Below are 8,608 nucleotides of genomic sequence, written 5' to 3'. Positions count from 1 at the left end.
TAGTGAGGGAGGGTCACCTCTCTTTTGTCCCACTATCTCCCCCGACATCCACCTTTTTCCTCGGTGGGAATATCAACATGGCAGAGGCTAGTGTTCTAAGCAATCAGTATGATATGCATTTCTGAAATATTCATTCAGCCTTTCATGAGATGCAATTGAATGAGATTTGAAAAATTGGGATAGGAGAAGGGTCTTACCGATGCAATTCAGTGACTCATTGATTGCTAGTACTTACCCTTTTACCATATTTCAACTTGGGCAAAAGAAATTCAGCCAATCAATCGGATTAGAGTAAACAAATTCATCAATCAATGGATTCAGTCAATAGGATTCAAGTATTATGCTGAAATTTCAGATTGAAGCCTCTAATTCACTGATTGGAACTAATATGCATAAAGCAAGCATTGCATTCATGAATAGATGGATTCAAGCAAAGGTTGGCTGAGAATTTGATGAATAACTTTCAATTCTTTAATCTCTCAATCAAATGGATTAAGCTCAGCAATTGGATTAATGAGAGAGATTAAGAATTGAAGAAGAGTACCTTTGACATGGTTGAAGATGACTTGATCAATCTCATATGCTTGATAGAGCCCCCGGTTGTCCAATGTTGGTAAAATAATACATAAGGCTTGCTTATCCGGCGCTTAAGAACAATCTTGGAGCCTCAAATGCTTGAAATTGAAGCATTAAACCCGTTTTCCCCAAATTTTTGCTCCATAGAAGCTCTTGATATTCAATCTTTAACCATTTCGTGCTTAATCCTTGCAATTTGTTGGAGAATCCTTGTTGAGATGATCCCACGGGCTAAAAGGATGAAGAATCTTCAAGAAATTGTTGAAAATTGAAAGGTCGGGCTGAAGCTTTCGTGGCTGCCATGGACTGTTCACCTAGGGTTTATGAAGAGGTTGAGGAACCTTGAATGGAGCTGAATCTTCTCATCTAACTGATGATTTTGCTTGCCAATGATCAGGAAGAAGTGCCAAGGGTGAAGATGAAGCAACCTGAGCAGGAGGCAGGGCTGGAATCAGCCCGAAAATTGCGCCGTAATTTTCGGGGCTATTTCTGGCTCCATAGTTGAGCCAAAGTTGAGCAACCTTGTGCTCATTCTGAAGGTCTTGGTTAGAGGAAACTATTCCAAGTGATTATTGGCTAAGAAGCTTAGGGGTTTGAGAGAAATGAACAGATCTTTAGGGCTGATCTTCCATGAAACATGCAGGAAACTCCAGGAAAGGGGAAAGAGAAACCCCTCTTTTCAAAGTAACCACAGTTTGTTCCCAAACTAAGCACGGTTAACCATCCTTTACCCTAATTACCTTCAATTTTGCATAAAATTTGATGACGTCCATCCATTTAAGTCATTATCCGCCATATTTGACCTTGGATATCTCCAGATGTAGTCTCTTACTAACTGTAGATGTCGTGCAGCACTCCACTAGTCACTGTCTTGTAGCATTTTTGTCTGAAATAGATTTTAAAATAGGAAAATGGGACTGAAAATGGAAGAAAATAATGGATCAAAGACTCAAGCTTTGACACCACTTGTTAGAGAGAGAATCAGGGGGAGAGAAAGAGGAGAGAGAAGACTGCAGAAGAGAGAGAAAGACTGCAAGAAGAGAGAGAAGAAGAGTGATGAGGAGAGAGAAAGACTAGATTTAGAGAGAGAAAGACAAGAAAGAAGGGGAAGCCATAGAAGCTGTGAGCAAGAAGGGAGAGAAAGATTGTAATTGTATTAATGTGTCAAAAAGATATGAAAAATTACATCTTCTCTCCTTTTATACCAATGTCAGTGTAACATGGCATAATATAAATATTATTAACACTTATTTGCTATTCCCAGCTTCTTACATCAATTCCTAAAGCCATTGAGTTAAAAGAACAACTCAAGCTACTATTAGACTAAGGATACATTCAGCTAAGTAATTCACCATGGGGAGCCTTGGTACTATTTCAAAAAAAGAAAGATGGAATACTCTACCTTTGTATTGATTACTGTGGATTAAACTAGGTGACAATGAAAAACAAATATCCAATCCCCAAGATAGATGAGTTGCTTGATCGACTTCAGGAAGCAAAGGTATTTTTCAAAGATCTTGGGCTATTATCAAATAAGAATCTAGGAGGAAGATGTCCCTAAAATAGCTTTTAACACAAGGTATGGCCATTATGAGTTTATTGTGATTTCATTTGGATTAACAAATGCTCCTGCTACCTTCAAGAGGTTGATGCAAGACATTTTCTGACCCTACCTTGACGACTTCGTCCTCGTCTTCTTCAATGATATCTTAACATATTCCAAGAATGAAGAAGACCATGGACCACACCTACAAATAGTTCTTGAAACAATGAGAACCCACAAGCTGTACGCTAAAAAGAAGAAACGTGCCTTCTTCAAAAAGCAGATTGAATAGTATCAACAGATGGAATTTTAGTGGATCTTGCCAAGGTCCAAGATGTACAAGATTGGCCACCCCCAACAATGCTCAAAGAAGTGTGAATTTTTCTAAGGCTAATAGGTTGGTATAGAGTCTTCATTAAAGACTATGCCTTGATCTCGCCACGCCTCTCACTAACCTTCTCAACAAGTAGGTCTCCATTATATGAATGTCCACCGAATAATCTAGCTTTGAAAAGCTTAAGCATAGTTTGGTAACTGCCCCTGTTTTAAGGCTACCTAACCTAAGCAAGGAGTTCGAAGTCATAACTGATGCAAGCTCTCTTGCATTGGGTTACATGCGTATGCAAAAAGGACATCCAGTAGCCCATGCTTCAAGGAAATTAAAGTCAATGAAAGAAACTATGCCACACATGATCTAGAATCCCTTGTTGTAATTCATGCCTTTAAATTATGGAGACATTATCTGCTTGGTAAGAAGTTTTCTTTAGTCACCGATCATAAAAGCATGACGTGGATTTTTACTCAACTAGACCTTAATATGAGACAACGACAATGGATTGAGATCTTGCATAAAATTGACTTTAAAATCAAATATAGATCAAGCAAGGAAAATGTAATTGTGGATGCCTTGAGCTGTAAATCATTTCTTAATACTCTAATTCTACATGAACCCTCTAGGGCAGAAACTCTTGCTACAATGATTTCAATGCATAGTAACCCTATCATAGAAATGGCCAAAGAAGAAGCAGTGAAGGATCCAAGCTATCAGTGAATGTTAAGAGGGATTCCCATTAAGTATTCAAGTCCAGAACTCAAGTCTAAGTATCAAGATTTTTCCATAAGCAAGGAGCTTGCCTATTTCAAGACATGACTATGTATTCCTGCAAGCCAGGAACTCAAGAAGAAAATACATTGGGAAGCTTATGAACCTCCTTACAGGATTTCAAAGTATGAAGGAGAAGAAGTTGCCAAGTAGATCAAAGACTTGTTGGAGATGGGATTCAAAGAGCCTAGTTCTTTAACATATGGCTCTTTAATACTATTCGTTATAAAGAATAAGGATTGTACTTTTCATATGTGTATAGACTATAAGGCTTTGAATAAGATTACATTTAGAATAGGTTCCCTATCCCATGAGTTGATGATCTATTGAATGAGCTTAAGGGGGCTAAGTTCTTTACAAATATACATTTAAGGTCAAATACTAGGATGAGAGAGAATGATGAGACAATACAAATTTTTGAATTGATAGGGGGCTTTATTACTTCCTTCTTATGCTACCTTTGAGAGTTTTATGAACATGTTTCAACCCTTCCTTTTTAAGTTTATGTAAGTCTTCTTCAATGATACTCTCACCTATAGTAAGTCATTGAAGAACTATTTATCCCACATAAGGAAGGCATTTGATGTTTTGAGAGAGCATAAACTCTTTGAGGAGGAGACAAAATGTGCATTTACCTAGACTGAAGTGAAGTACTCAGGACATATTGTAAGTGAAGAAGGGATTAACGGTGACCCAATTAAAGTGTAGTGTGTGTTTGGGATTGGCCATCAATGCCACTTTCCTTCATGGATTTCTTGGTCTATCTTATTTTTATCAAAGATTTATGTGAAATAAAATAGATATCTCATTCTTGTGCATGTGCAATTTTTGAGTTTCTACTCTCCTTATCTTATTGTTTGTCAGCTTGTGGAAAACCAAGGCCTCTAAATTTCATCTTCTACTTATGGCCTTTAATTGAGTATACAAGAAAACTAGATCCCCTTTTTCAAGGATTCTCTAATGCACATGTTTATCAAGCTAGGCCTTTCATCATGCCTTTTAAATGATCAATGTGCATATAGTCAAAAGGTGTATATTGATTACTTGTCCTCATTTTCTTAAGCGATTGGTTCAAGCTTTGTTACCTTTCTCTCGTTCCTACTCGAGTATTGCGAATTGGGGATGCAAAACTCCATTGGCATGATGACATCAATCTTTTAGGTCAAGTTGAATGGCTTTTGGACCATGACCATTTTGTATTCAATTCTATAAGCCCAAAAAGTTGATGGTCATAAGCTTGTTATTCTGGTCCACCATCCATCCTAGAGGAAAAAACCATCTTGGTCAATATATGTTATTAGCGTTTTATTTGTGGATTCTACTTTGTGTAGTTGAAAGTGACTTGAGACCAATTTTGTGGAACATCTCATGGCAAGGATTGCTTGGCCCTCAAAACACACTTCATGAGAGCCAACACTTGATAGTATGCTATGATCCCACTTGGGGACTCCATGCAAGGATGCACCACGTCTACCCTGTACATCACAATCACAAAGGCACACAAAAGCTCACAATGTCACAACAAGGCATGGAGGCACGAGAGTCATTAGAAGGGCCCATATTGGGTGCCAAGCATTGTATTCATAGCAAAAGAGAGCTTACAAGATAGCTAGGACACAAGAGGAACTTGGTTCATTAGTGAGGGATGAGCTATCAACACACTCTAAGCACAAACTCCACAGGGTGAGGAATTGTCTCAAAGAGAAGCTCATACCCTAGAAGAGGAAGAGATGTTAGTGTTTGAGAAGATGGTGAGAAAAAGGCAATACATGTGCTCATTTGAAAGGCTTGGTAACGTCAACTATGTTTATGGAGGTGTCGAGATGGCATGCAAGTTAGGTGATTTTGAAGTTAAAGTCTTATCGAATGATTGCCTCAAAGCTTCTACTTTCCACTAGCTTTGGAGTTGCAAAGGATTGTGGTGCTAACACTATTGTTGTACGAGCCTTAGTTCAATAGTTTGATCTTTGTGGATGAAGACCATGAGGACAAAAAAGCGATTGTGGTCAAAGCTCAAAGTTTCTTTTTTCCCTGAAGAGAAGACTTTGCTAAAGAGTTTGCTCTTGGAACTGTATATATCAAGCTCATTGAGGAGTGACCCATAGTGTGGATGCAACCCTATATACCGTGTTTCAGTAATTTTTGTTAAAGACTTTAATGTCATACCCTTAAGAAGGTTGTATTATGCTCCTAAGTTTACATCTATCTTACAATTACATAACCTAACCTAGCCTATACCTAAGCAAATTCCTATCATATACTCACATAACCCAACTTAGGCTAACCTAGCCAAGTCTATACCTATATCTAAGTGACACATGAGGAATCAACCAATACACTAATCCTTAGAGTAATAAGATTAATTGCTTACGTTTAAATTAAGTTCATTGACTTGTGGTATAAAAGATAGAGGGAAACAATGCAAGAGACTTTCCTAGATTAAGCTTGAGGGCGTTCTTTGACTTCAATTGGAATTTCATGTGCTCACTCTCTCCTCTTTCTTTCTCTTTTGCAATTTTTATCTCTCCTCTCCTCTCTTTCTCTTTACAAGCAGCATTGCTTAATAAGCATTTGTTGTCATCAAGTATATGCAATACCCATTATTTTTACTTTTAATCTACCACGATAATAATCCTACTAGTTTCTCATAATTCTCTTAGCCTAGTAATCTCAAAATTAATTAGAAAAGAATTTATTAGTCTAATATAATACTTCATGAGACTAACACTCTACAAAACCTAGTCTTGAAATCTACTTATAATTTATCTACTAACATTTTGGACCCTAACCCATTGAGCCACTTATCTACTCATCTAAAAACTTACAAAACAAAAAATTTATTGATTTACCAAGATAAATTAACCAATTTAGTATCCCTAAAACTAGTAACTTAACCCACTAACTTCATAATAATAATAAACCCAATGGCCTACTAGTTTAGACACTTCAAGCCTATATACCTCTTGAATGAGCCTACTAATGTACTAACAAGCCTACTAATGTGCCCTATAACCTATTAATCTAACAAACCTACTAGTCCACCAATCCTAAACATAGTAACCAACTAGCCTAATTACAATCCTACTTACTAATCATGGTATTCATCTACTAACCTATTAGGAAATATAATAATCTATAAATCTATGAACTCACCTTACTAATATATTAACCTAACCTATCAACCTACTTATGATCTACTAACCTACACACTTATCAACCTATTGACTAATTAGTCTATTAAATCTATTAGATGATTGTAATAACATTATATACTATTTATATGTATCACACTAATTAGAATTTAGATTTTTATTACATATCAATTAGATTAAATCGATACACTAATAGCATAGCAATTCAACTCTTATCTCACCAATTATACTATTTTTATGCCAAGAATATTTATTACATGCATAATCATTAACATTAAAGTGATTTTTCACTAATTAGAGTGAAATTTTATACTAATTAAAATAATTTTACTCTTGACAGTTCTAATCTCTAATTTTCTTAGAGAGAGACATCAAAGGCTCAACTAGTAGTACAAATGTATGCAACATTAGGTGCATTGGAGAGACAATGCACACACGTACAATTCCATGAACCATGCACCAAACTATGGCTCTTTGATACATTGGTTATAGGCATACTCCTCTATGGGACAATTATTTGGGACCCAAGCCTATATCATACAGGAAGACAACAATTGATAGAATATGATGGACCAAAGAGAGAGTTTTATGATGGATGGGAGCACATGGAACAATCATAAGTCGTGATGATATCACATATTATACAAGCGAAGAGCCCAATCCCACAGGATATCATCAAAGGAGAGATGGGGATAACACCTATGGTGGTTGAGGCCTTACTCCAAGTATTAACATTCTTACATAGACTATGGGAGCTATCTTAAGGTAGATACCCACAACTACCATTGGCTTCATCTAGACAGTTAGTAGTAGAGGGTTGTAGATATTGCTAATATGGTTAGATGAGTACATGAATACGTTTGCATGGTCTATAGATTAACAAATTGTCCCCCTATGATTACAACTTGGATTTGAGCTTAGCCAATTAGAGCTCAGCCATGTGATCAAAGAGGACATATTGAGACTAGATACATAGAGGACTTGGATTAGATGGCTTTCCCCACAAGAAACAAGGATGGCACACTATCAGAGTAATTTTCTTCAACTCTAGAGCTCATTGAAGAACACCAATGAAATGGGGAAAATAATGAAAGAAAGCCTACCTTGTAGCATCAAAAACCAACATCTTCACCACTTCTTATTTCCAAACAACATGAACAACAAGGAAGAACTCTACACAATAGCATAAACATTTCCTCCCATTGTGACTCAATCTTGAATGGAATTAATGACATGGATTTCATTCATCATGGTTCATTTGTTTGTCTCTCACAATTTCTCTCACAAGATACATAGTTTCAACATCTGAAATGGCTATCTTCCTCTCTCATATATACTCTCAATTATTCATACACCATAGCCACTTGCAATAGTATAGAATTAATCACTAAACTCCTCTCTTAGTCTTGGAGTTTCCCTCTAAAAGGCATGTCTAATGAGGTACCAAAGCCACTATACTAACTCTTGCTATACACCATAGCCACTTGCAATAGCATAGAATGAATCACTAAACTCCTCTCTTAGTCTTGGAGTTTCCCTCTAAAAGGCATGTCTGATGAGGTACCAAAGCCACTATACTGACTCTTTATAGCTCAACATTGTCACTATCACTTCAACCTTTGTCAGCTACTTTTTCATTCAAGCTAGTAATTTTGAGCTTGTATTCTTCCTTTCCAAAAAGAGAATCACATCCCCGAGCTAAAAACACATCACATCCAAAAAATACTCACAAAAGCAAATAGAAGCCAATAGAAGACGTACAACAGCTCAATCATACACCACAAAGGGTCAACAATATACCATAAAACCTCATAGCTTCAACCAAAACCATTCACACCCATAGAAATGTGTTCAAAATATACTTAATCACACTCAAATCCAATCATTTATAATCTCTAACTCCCAAATAGTATTAAAAGCAATACCAAACAATCACTATTCAAGCATAACAAAACCAATCCGAATACCAATACATCATCTCAGTTCATCATATACCAATAAAAAACCATCATCCATTAACCAAAATCATTCCACCAATACCCAAATTCTTCAAAAATCATCCAAACTCATAAAAAAACCAATCAATCATACATCCAAATAACCAAAAATCACCAAAAATCTAACAAAAATAGCGAAGAGCACAGTCTCTTTCACTCTCAACATATCCCCACCCTTAAACTCGGGATTCAACCTTGAACCACAATCCCATTATATACTCTAGCAAAGACACAATAC

The sequence above is a fragment of the Lygodium microphyllum genome, chromosome 21 (genome assembly GCF_053477565.2).
Source record: "Lygodium microphyllum isolate KBCC chromosome 21, Lygodium_microphyllum_v1.1.10, whole genome shotgun sequence".
Taxonomy (NCBI): domain Eukaryota; kingdom Viridiplantae; phylum Streptophyta; class Polypodiopsida; order Schizaeales; family Lygodiaceae; genus Lygodium; species Lygodium microphyllum.
This window is presented reverse-complemented; position numbering follows the sequence as displayed.